Source organism: Protopterus annectens, chromosome 8.part0, assembly GCF_019279795.1.
Source record: "Protopterus annectens isolate FY-2018-M chromosome 8.part0, PAN1.0, whole genome shotgun sequence".
Lineage (NCBI taxonomy): Eukaryota > Metazoa > Chordata > Ceratodontiformes > Protopteridae > Protopterus > Protopterus annectens.
The window spans coordinates 1,092,920,138-1,092,931,659 of NC_056741.1; the positions used below are offsets into that span (position 1 = coordinate 1,092,920,138).

At 36.1% G+C, this 11,522-nt stretch overlaps 1 protein-coding gene across 1 annotated transcript in view; it reads right to left on the bottom strand.

Annotated features, from left to right (window-relative positions):
- LOC122809241 (interferon-inducible GTPase 5-like) overlaps nt 1–9,750 on the bottom strand; it is a 112,055-nt gene extending 102,305 nt beyond the window's left edge. Inside the window, exon 1 of the mRNA XM_044080558.1 lies at nt 9,491–9,750. The gene's annotated coding sequence lies outside the window, so the exon portion shown is untranslated. The remainder of the gene's footprint in view (nt 1–9,490) is intronic.
- Nucleotides 9,751–11,522: the final 1,772 nt, after the last annotated feature.

An 11,522-nucleotide genomic window follows, 5' to 3' on the forward strand; every position in this document is an offset into this window, starting at 1 on the left:
CCACGCCCCCTTGGGAAATACTTCTTAAAGGTACAACACACATAGATATTCTGCATCCTTCCTCTTTGAGAAATAAATCATACATCATTGATGACATTGACTGGCATGCAATAAATACAAGCTATTTCTTCGACATTCAATTATACAGAACTAAATACATATAGACAATTATTTCCAGGTTGCTGTGTATTTCACACTATGTCTGGAGATGTGACCAAATCATGTGATGAAGAATTTAGAGTTAGGTCTAGCAACTGGGACTGTCTCTGCTGAATGTTCAACATTTGGGACATCAAGAACATCATCAGAAGTGGTAATAGAAGTTAAAACACGTTCTGGAACAGGAATATTGCTTGTATTGCTCTGAGATCTAGAGTCTGTATCACAGGAACAATACTGCAATATTGGTTCTGATGCAGGAAGAATATGTCTGAGATTTCTCCTGTTCAAAACCACAGGAAATATTTAAAAGAACATTGCAGGACAGTCTCAAATAAATAAAATAAAATATCTAAACTAACTTTCACTATATTCCTGACTGTATCTAAGAGAATTATTATAACCTAAGAACTTTCTAATAGAGAATGGCAGATATGGTGAATGGATCTTCTAGTTGTTATCGGGTCCAAGACATAATTCAGAATGCCCCATCTCACTAAAATACTTGTCAAATTAACATCTCAAATATTACTGCTGGAATAGCTTGCAGAATGACATCACTTCTTGTCATCTGACTTCTAGTTCCCAGGCCAAAACAACCATTGATGGCAGTTGGTAGCATTTAATATCTACCTGTAAAAATACATAGATAAGGGCTTCTGCTCAAATCTTTGGCAGATGCTGGAAGTCCTAAAACAATTATATTCCTCCACATTTCAAGACTAGTAATTAGTTCATCCTAAAGACAATACAGAAAGCTTCCCAGTACAGACTCTGTGTCTCTAGCTGTATTGAATGGATCTTCTAGTTGTTATCAGGTCCAAGACAGAATTCAGAATGCCCCATCTCACTAAAATACTTGTCAAATTAACATCTCAAATATTACTGCTGGAATAGCTTGCAGAATGACATCACTTCTTGTCATCTGACTTCTAGTTCCCAGGCCAAAACAACCATTGATGGCAGCTAGTAGCATTTAACATCTACCTGTAAAAATACATAGATAAGGACTTCTGCTCAAATCTTTGGTAGATGCTGGAAGTCATAAAACAATTATATTCCTCCACATTTCAAGACTAGTAATTAGTTCATCCTAAAGACAATACAGAAAGCTTTCCAGTACAGACTCTGTGTCTCTAGCTGTATTGAAAACTGAAAGATACCATCTTTTATGGCCTAGCATGTAAAGTAATTTCATTTCAGATATAAGTTTGCTGTACTGAGGTTAACCTCCTTTGTTCCAGGTTCCACTGTTAAAATATATATTTAAACAGTTAAAATAGTGCATGTACATTTCAGTAGAGCACACTGTGAATGCATTCCAAACACAAACACTTTATATATATATTTTCAACACACATGTCTGTACAAACCAGTTTGATATACACATAACATATAGTTCTAATACAATTGTAACACAAGCATCTTATATAAATCATGTTGATATTGACAAACGACATATAATTATTTATAAAATTCCAGCTAGCTATGCTGGCAGTATCTCCTTTCATCACAATACCATCTCCAACACTGCATTGCCGTAGGGAGAGGGTTCTCAAATCCCCTCTGTACAGTCCTCTCCATACAAATACTTTGATTTTTCAGAAAGTCAGTCATATGATCTTGACCATATGAAGTCTGACTTACTGAAAAGTTGATCTTCTGAATGTGACCCATTTATCTATCAATCTTATCTATTGTTTTCTCCTGCATCTGCAAAAGCAGATGTTATATGCATGAGGGAATATTAATGAATAGCTTCACTGATGGGTTGATACAGTAATGGAAATGGCATTAGAGTATTTTTACATTAAACCAAGTAATATACAAATGAGTCAGCTTCATATTGCTTAAAATTCTTTAGTTATATTCTGTTTTGTTATACACATTTTCTCCTGTATCCTCAGCCACAGGTCTTTACTTGGAATATTTAAATACAATATGAACTTCTTTTATACCTCCTCTGAGAAGTATGTGCTTCTGTTTTATGAATCTTTCCTTTATTCATAGTTTTATTGAGTTTTGTAATACACAACAAAATATAACTAATAATAAATATCTTATTAGAAGAATTAGTAAGCCATATCAAGGAATAATTTATGGAACAATCCATAGTATGATTATAATTGTTTAATAATTTACTCTTCAAAATGTTCCTTATATAGACATATTTAAGTAACATGCTTATCACCCTGTTTCTAGACAAATACAAGTCATAATCTATAAAAAGATGTTGGAACTATTTTATTAATCATTTTATTTAACTTAAACAAATTTTACTACAGCCATCTAGACTGCAAATTGCAAAAACATTGTAGTTGCATACATGCAATATACCTGAATTTACACATATTAAAGGAAAGCATTTGCATATGTTCATTCTTAGGTGTGATTGCTCTAAAATTTCACTATTGTGTAGTCAGGTAAAACACATCTGACTAGAAATTATTGAAAAAAATGTGAAGTATATCATTTATAAAGTATTAAACTGTGGCACTCAGATTATCCAGAAAATGTCAAGTATGTCATTTATAAAGTATTAAATTGTGGCACTTAGGTTATCCAGAAAATAAGAATCATGCCATTTTTAAAGTATTAAACCGTGGGACTCAGATTATTCAGAAAATGTGAAGAATGCCATTTATAAAGTATTAAAGTGGTTCTCAAATTATCCAAAAAATCTGAAGTATGCCATTTATAAAGTATTAAACTGTGGCATCCAAATTATCCAGAAAATAAGAAGGATGATATTTATTAATTATTCAACTGTGGCACTCAAATTATCCAGAAAATGTGAAGTATGGTGTTTATAAAGTATTAAATTGTGGCACTCCAGAAAATAAGAAGCATGCCATTTTTAAATTATTAAACCGTGGGACTCAGATTATTCAGAAAATGTGAAGAATACCATTTATAAAGTATTAAAGCGGTTCTCAAATTATCCAGAAAATGTGAAGTATGCCATTTATAAAGTATTAAACGGTGGCATTCAAATTATCCAGAAAATGAGAAGGATTATATTTATTAATTATTCAGCTGTGGCACTCAAATTATCCAAATGTGAAGTATGGTGTTTATAAAGTATTAATCTGTCTGTCTGTGCCTCAAGATCAGGATTTCTATGATCCATGAATTTGCTCTTGACTGTTTGTACTAGAGGAGATAGTATTATGTATTCCGTGGAAGAGCTGTTACTTAAGGCTCATTGATTCATAGTTGATATAACATGCTCATTGCCTTAGATCCGTCAAAGACTCTCTGCTCCAAATCAGCAAAGAAATCCAAATGTATTCATAGAGTCTTCTTTTATTGCAGCTTACCCATTAAAAAGGTATTTTTATTTAAGGGTAGCTCAGTAAGCACATTTAGAAATCTTCCATTCTTATCTGGAGATATGGAAGATGAGCTATAGCAGGCTATGAACTGATAATTTATCTTATTTAAGGTAATTTAAGTTCTATAAGTTCTGTTTGTATGCCACTGGGAATCTATGTGGAGATAATTAGACCTTTGAAAAATGTTGATATGCCCCCACAGTTTTTAAGCATGTCAGAATGCATGATAGGTACTGAACCTTGTAAAAGAGAAGTGCTGTTCTTACCAAGTCTTTGTTATAACACAGATATGCATGTGTTCAAGTTGCAGGAGAGCCTTCTGGTCAGTCACTTTACTGTTATGACTTCTGGCACTGAGAAAAGCAACTCTGAAGTGATCTGGACTGGAGTTTACTGCAAGCCTTTTGGTTATGCTAGAATGTCCAGAAGGTGGACTTTGTCAAAAAAGGCACTCTGGGGCAACAGAAGCTTTGTTTGGCCAGTATGTGGAATCTGTGGAGTGAAAGATGCAGACCATCCTTGGTGGAGCAAGTTGGATTGTCAAGCATCTTGTCTCACTTAGTTTGGGGGTCTGAGGGGCTTGGTCCCCTGTAAAACAATTGTTTTGAGGTCTGTAATTCACTCCAATGGAGCTCTTGAAGTTTGTGCCCTGACTTCCTGTGGATGCATCCTGAGCCTTTTAACAAAATTCAGTTATGTCCTTACAATTCAAAGAAATGAACATATCTCTGGAACCAAACATGTTGCTAAGAAAACATAAGTGGCAAACTACTCAGCATAAACAGTTCTTTGCAGTGGTAACATTCTTTAGATTCTAGGTTTTAAATAGCTTTTATACATCACAATAAACATAGCAAGTGATATTTTTGCACCGTTTTGTAACCAGCTTACAATACATCAGCAACTCTTTAACCTAAACACATACTGACAGCAGCATTTTGTTCATTCGGTTGTGAACATTCATGTGAGGCTAAGCAGTTCTGTCTGTGCTGCTTGGTTATTGAGATATTTAAAGAAATTTGAAAATTATGAATATATAAACAGACAGTATATGAACAACATTTAATATCTCTTTAGGTGTAGAGGACAAATATCAATACAATTGTATTGCTCTTGATGTAAACTTTAACAGGAAATCTTTCAACGGCCTGTATGAAGCATAAATTTATAGTTATTAATATAATATGAAGAAATAACATCTGACACTTGGAGGCATCATTAGGGTGATCCTGGAGGTGTTTAATGAGCATGCTGCTTGTGGTTTCAATGTAGTTGTCAGTTCAATTTAGGGCACAAAGGACTCTTATCTCTGAGAGGTATATTTTGGCTCAAAAAGTAGTTCAGCAGTACATTCTAATGAATGGCAGACAGCCCAAGTTCTTCCCAACTTGACTTTTCTTAGCCAGATAGGGGTCATACAGATGAAGAGCAGCTCAGGCCATCTCCACACTGTGCAGCAGTGTATGCATTGCCTGCTAAATGTGCCTTAAGTTGAGCATTCTAGTTGGTTTTGAGAAGACAGTTGACATGGTCATTTGTGGCTGTTAATGAGAGATTCTGAGGTGCATGGCCTTCCTGGAATATTTCATAGGATCTATGTAGGTGACAAATAAAAATACAATGGCTATAGTAGTAAACAATTACTTTGTGTCTTCAACCTTTCCCCTAGCTAGTGGTACTCTGCATGAGTGCCCTTTGCCCCCACCCTTTTTCTGTTAATAGGCTGGAACCTGTATGGGGAAGACATTAGGGCTCAGCTCTTTGCAGTTGATTGCTTGATATTAACTAACAACCCCAGGCGAAATAGTATGAAGATTTTAGAGTTGCTTAGCAATTGTCTAGGGGTTAGAGGAGAAAGTCTCCCCTCATTGTAAACCTGGAGAACTTCTCCCAAAATATTTAGGAATTAGTGTCCATCCTGGCCTTGGTGTCATAGTAGAACTTAACTTTAATAAAATATGGCATAAAGCATTTTTATGGCTCCATAGCTGGACAAAATGAAGGCTGTCATTGTTGGGTAGACTTGCAGTAGTTAGTATCTTTGCTGCTTTATTGTTATTGTTGTATATCTTCTGGCACATTCTTATTCTCCCAACTGACAAACACATTTTATTCTTCTGACTGAGAAGTGGTTTGAGTGCTTCATGTAAGAGGCATAGAATGTCTGTAGTCTTCATGCCTGCAGTTGGGAGGGGGTTGAGACTCCTACACTGGCATGCACAGGTATGTAGTCTGAGTCAGTTATTCTTGCTTGTCCCAAGTGAGCAACAAGTTTGGGCAAGATGTGAAAATTCTGATCTCTGATGCTTCACAGGGTATTTGTTGGTACTAATAATCCTCTTTGCCATAGCATTCAGAAGGATGGCCAATGATCAGAGCCACCAACAAAACTCTTAAAGCTTTATGTAAGAAGCTGCCTCTTTCAGATATCTGAAGTTTGGCCATTCCATTTGGGGGTTGCCAATGGTTGCAGGTCAAAGGCTTCTCTATTTGGGATTCCAAGTGAGCAAGCAAAGGGGTTAAATGGCTACCTGATCCATAGTGGGCATTAGAGGGGTGGGCATCTAAACATCTTTTGAGCAATTATGGGCTAAGTAGAGTTTACAGATCAATAGCCACTGGAAGTATCTGAGGTTGAGATACCTCATCACCAGATCATGGCTTAAGGAAATGCTTACCCCCCCTCACACTTTCCACTGCAGCATGCATTAAGTGGTTTAGGAGGGCCGCTGGCTCTCCATAGTGAGTTTACAGCTATCAATGTGTATAAGGTGCTTATAAACAAGAGTACTAGGGAGATTGAGGGTGGCATTGAAGGCATTATTAACAGCATAATGGGGAGTGTCTTATAGGTGGAATAAGGGGGCCTTTTGTCCATGGTGAGCAGAGCTAGGTCAACCCCCTATGCACATGATGCTACAATTTTCTTGCTCCATAATGGATACTGGCCTCCCTCTGACAGTGCAGCTGTAGAATTCATTATATCCAGACATTGTTGGGATGTAGTGAGAAAATAGGTTCATGATGCATACATTTTGGGATTGCCCTCCAGTCAAGTCCTTTGGAACCTGATTATCCCACACCTCAATGTTAAGTTAATGCAGCATTCTCAGTGTTTGGTGGCACTACCCACTCAAGGGATATGGCTGGCTACATCTGCAAGAGAATGGCTGTTGGAAACATCTGCAATAGCGAGGTCTTATACTGCATTATGTTAGAAACATCTGAAGGTTCTATTGGCTAAAAAATTGCCCAACTGAGTTATCAAAAAGGAATGCAGTATTAGGAAGTGTCTTCATTCTGGGTCCCTCAGGGCCTAATAATCTTGGAGTAAAATGGTACTGACACAACGGTACTCACAGTGCATTAATTTCTAGAGTATATTAAGGCTGCTATACATTAGATTAAGTCAAGATATTTACTGACAGTGAATACTTCACAACTCCAGTTTTATTTAGTTGATTGTTGGATGTATTATGCTGTTTTTGTAGCAGTTCATTTTTATTTAAACTTAACTGTAGTTAAAGTCTGTATTGTGATTGTTATTAATAAAAAGTGTTATGTTGAACATTGTTTATAAAACTATTGTTGCTGATCTTAAGTTGTCTGTGATGGTGAGTTAATAAAGTGTATATGGCAAAAAAATAAAAAAATAATATATGGGACAAGCCCCTGCACTTGTGACTCATTTGGTAAATGAGTACTTATTATTTATTTTGTGTGTGTGTGTGTGTGTGTGTGTGTGTGTGTGTGTGTGTGTGTGTGTGTGTGTGTGTGTGTGTGTGTGTGTGCAAGTTTCCCTGCACCCCATGTATATATATATATATATATATATATGGTCTATATATATGGCTTGCAGATAAACGCCTTATACTAAATATTAAGAAGATTTAAACCAGCCTATTTACAATAAAACTCTGAGTTTTTAACATACCCCAGATATATAACTTCTTCAGAGTCAAGAGCTTGAGTTGGTAGTTTTAAATGCATGTATTTACCCTTGACCCTGTACATACTTTTGATAACCATATTTACATAATCAGTGTTAGAGTTATTGTATTATTCTTTTACCATTGAAGCAAGGCTAGCCACAGCCAGAGACTGTTCTTTCTAATCTTATACCTTATGTGTGGTAAACCCACCTATTATACTAGTCTAGCATCTGAATTTATTTTATGATACCTTACACAACAGCATCATCTGAAGGCTTACTTTAACCATTCCTAAGCTAATTCACTGCCAGTTTGGTTTCTTCTTCAGATAAACTGACCACCTCCCAAACATTAAGACCTTTTGTATTCCTCACCATTATAAACCAATGTGTGAGTGCAGGTCACAGGAATTTCAGCTTATTGTTTACTTCCTTACTTGTGTTTGGTAGTTCAGATATAATGAGATGGAGACTTTTCTGCATTCACTTAACGTCTTCATGGCTTACAGTGACAAAGATCATACATTAAGTCCCACAGCTTCATAGACCCTTAAAAATACTTTATAATTTTTGTAAATGTGACATGTCCAACATGACCTATCATGCACTGTGCTTCCACATATGATATTCTTGCATTCTGACTGCTACATTTTTACTGTTTACTGCTGGTACATTTCTCACATTTTACTCTTTGAATGAAGATGCAGTGCTTGTATATGGTTACACACTCAAATTACAAATAAACAGGTCTCCTTTCTATTATTAATGTGATGCCTTATTCTACAGGTAGTACACCTTACTATGATGCATTGGTTTATTTTTCACAAACTTTGAAAGTTTTATATATTTTGAAATTAAGGTGACTTTTAATTTGCTATACCTGCTATTTTGATTTATATTACTTTGGTGTGTTTGCAAGCTTGCATAAATGTTAATTCTCTATTTATCACCACCATTTTTGCTCCGTTGTGATTAGCTTCTGCCTGCTCCTACCACAGAGTAATAAATTAGTAACAAATATCTGCATCCATTACTGTTGTAGTTTTCTTACTGCTCATTTCATGCCTTTGTATTTGTTCAGTACATGTGCATCATTACCCACACATTAATACATTTTGTGTTAAATCAGCCAAAAATAGAAAGTGAACAGGGAAAGGCATAAACAAATGCAATAATTAGTGTTATGAAGCAGTATAAGAGAGGATCCAAAGTTAGCATATTCCACACTGACACAGAAAAATATCTGTGAGTTTGGTAATTTCACAAAGCATCCAGTACCAGCCAATCCTCTCCTACCTCCTAGAAATGATAAATTGTCTTGAAACAAATATATATATATATATATATATATATATATATATATATATATATATTTTTTTTTTTCTTTCTTCCCTTTCTGTAACACTTTTTAAATGTTTGTACTCAATTCACAATACAATGGTGAATTTTAACCATGAATTTGAAGGGATATTCCATCAGTGGTTAAATAACATTTATCTCCTTCATTTTTTATGCCAAATTTCACTTTGTATTTACTTTGTGTTAAACTAATACAAACAGTTACAAATAACCATAAGATGTGCGTACATACATGCACAGTACGTGAACAGTAACAGATAACAGGAGACCAAATAAATACATTTTATCTAAATGTCTGAACGCTGGTGTACCAATATACCTCTTGTACAACCAAACTAAAACATCGCGTAAGGAGCAGAGATGGACAGAAGTGGTACACTAAGTATTATAGCATTGTCACATCTAAAGAAGGCATTCTGACACTTTGGTCATTCCTCACTTTGCTAGACTCTTACTACTAAAAATTAGGGTTACTGTCAGTAGTGTTGTCCAGAGACATTAATTCAATACTTCTGAGAACCAACAAAGCAAACATATTTATTAAGCCCAACACAGTGCTTTGCATCAATCATTTAGATGTTATCATTAATAGTTATGCACCAAATAAAAACAACAAATAGAAATATTATGATATTATCTCTCCCTCTGTCATACACACACTCTCTCCTGGCAATGATAGAAATTAATAAGATGACTTGCACTGTACCTTTTTCACATTGAAGTCCTACTGCTCTTTCTGGTAAAATAAAATATCCCAAAGAAACCGTCTGGTGGCTGGTGAGGCTAAGACAACATGAACTAAATGTGCTTTAACTGTCTAAATAAAGAGTATGTCCCAGTGCTGATTAACTGTGTGGCATCCTAATAGCATGTGATTTACATCAGCAGGTGTCTGGAATGAACTGAGTCATCATCGGCTCCTTCTGTAATTGACGGACTTACAGATTTAGATCTTCCTGACTAGCACCACTGCCTATTGCACACTACTGTTAGGGAGGTTGCAACTGCAGCTGGATTGTTATGGTGGACATTCTAGAATAAAAGCAGGTGCTGTTGTTATTTGCCATTGAACAGCTGCACAGCCTAGTTACTAGCTGTAGCCAAGTGAAAGAGAGAGAGTGAGAGACAGAGAGAGAGAGAGAGAGAGAGAGAGAGAGAGAGACAGAAAGATTGTATGTGTGTATGTATGTACCACCTTGCTTAACCATCCTTTAAGCTTGAAGTTTATAAGTAAGCATTGAAATGGCATGACAACACAGACACAGTACAGTCTGCAAAGACTCTGTAAGGTTATCTCAGTTTAACATAAAGGATAGTACAGTCTAAGGTTTGATTCCCTCTGCCTCCCATTGCCTACTGTGTGACCATTTGCAAGTTGTTTAATCAGACAGTGCTCCTGGAGTTTGCCTGAAATGAGCTGCTGTGGCTCAGTGCAGTAGTCGGGTGAATAAATAAACAGGTGCATATGATTGATTACTGTTAACATCAGGCAAGATATCTTATTTTCATTTGTATTCTGTGACTCAAATTGTAGATGCCTTATGAAGGGCAAATTTCTTTAGTCCAAAAGCATGAAACTAACATGGATACCTATACATTTATTTTTTGCTTAGTAGCTGACTATTTCAAGTTTTATCTATTAAATGATTTTTGATTTATTTTACACTTTATTCTGTATCTGGGCTTTTCAGCTTTAAGTTTATTGGTTTTATTTCCATAGGTTCATATATTCATAGGTAGGTACTAGGCTATTGGCCCTAGGGCCTATATAATCCTAGCCAAACGGTACCCTGGCTTTTGCCACCCAAGAAAATTATTTTCCTGTGCCCCTGTCAAGCAGAGCCACAGAAGTGATCCCCAGGGTGAATTTCATATCTCCCATCCAATCATCAAGATTTTTCTTGAAGAGTGCTAATGAGGAGCTTTGTTTGATATAGATAGGTAGTTTGTTCCAGAGTATGGGAAGTCTCTGGGACGGGAATCTATCCCTCCAGCATGTTCTGTTTATTGTGGTAACAAGGTTTAGGTCCCTAGAGCATGTATCTTGGAGGGATTGGGATTTCTTTAAGTGGAGCATGTCCAACAGCTCTGGGTTTGACATAGCTTTGTATGTTAGGCAGAGAGATATGCGACAGAGTGTTTTTGCCATCTCCTAGAAGGATGTTTATTGTATTTTTAAATTATGATTTAATGAATGGAAATAATGAAAGTTTATTTCTTTATCTTTCAAAGAATACCCTTCAGCATGCATTTTCAATCATACCTTCACTGGAAACCGTATTGTTGCCCCCAAATTTAGCTGACATATGTAAGGCTGAGTTTTGTTTAGACAAGGGAGAAGTAATTTAGTAACTTTGCAAAGCTATCAGTGGCCCCTGTGCCAACGATCTCATCAAAATTAATTCAGGTAGTGCCACGAAGACAGAAACTTGAGTAGGGAATGGTCTTTAGCAACATTGTGTTTAGGCAAGATTTACAAACATAGTATGGGAGGAGCACATAGAAAACTGAAGATTTGTGAGTACAATGACATGCAAAGATGGCAGGGTAACTTGGCCGCACTGAAATGTTATTGCACACCATGGAGGCATATGGTGAGAACTACATTTGCAAATGGCACACTGTTTTGAATATAAGACGCAGCACAAGTCACAGATTATGGAATCATGCACCAGAAATCCCAGTAAGTTTGCAGTGTAGTGCAGTTAAGAACAGATAACATTTTTGACAGCAAAGTA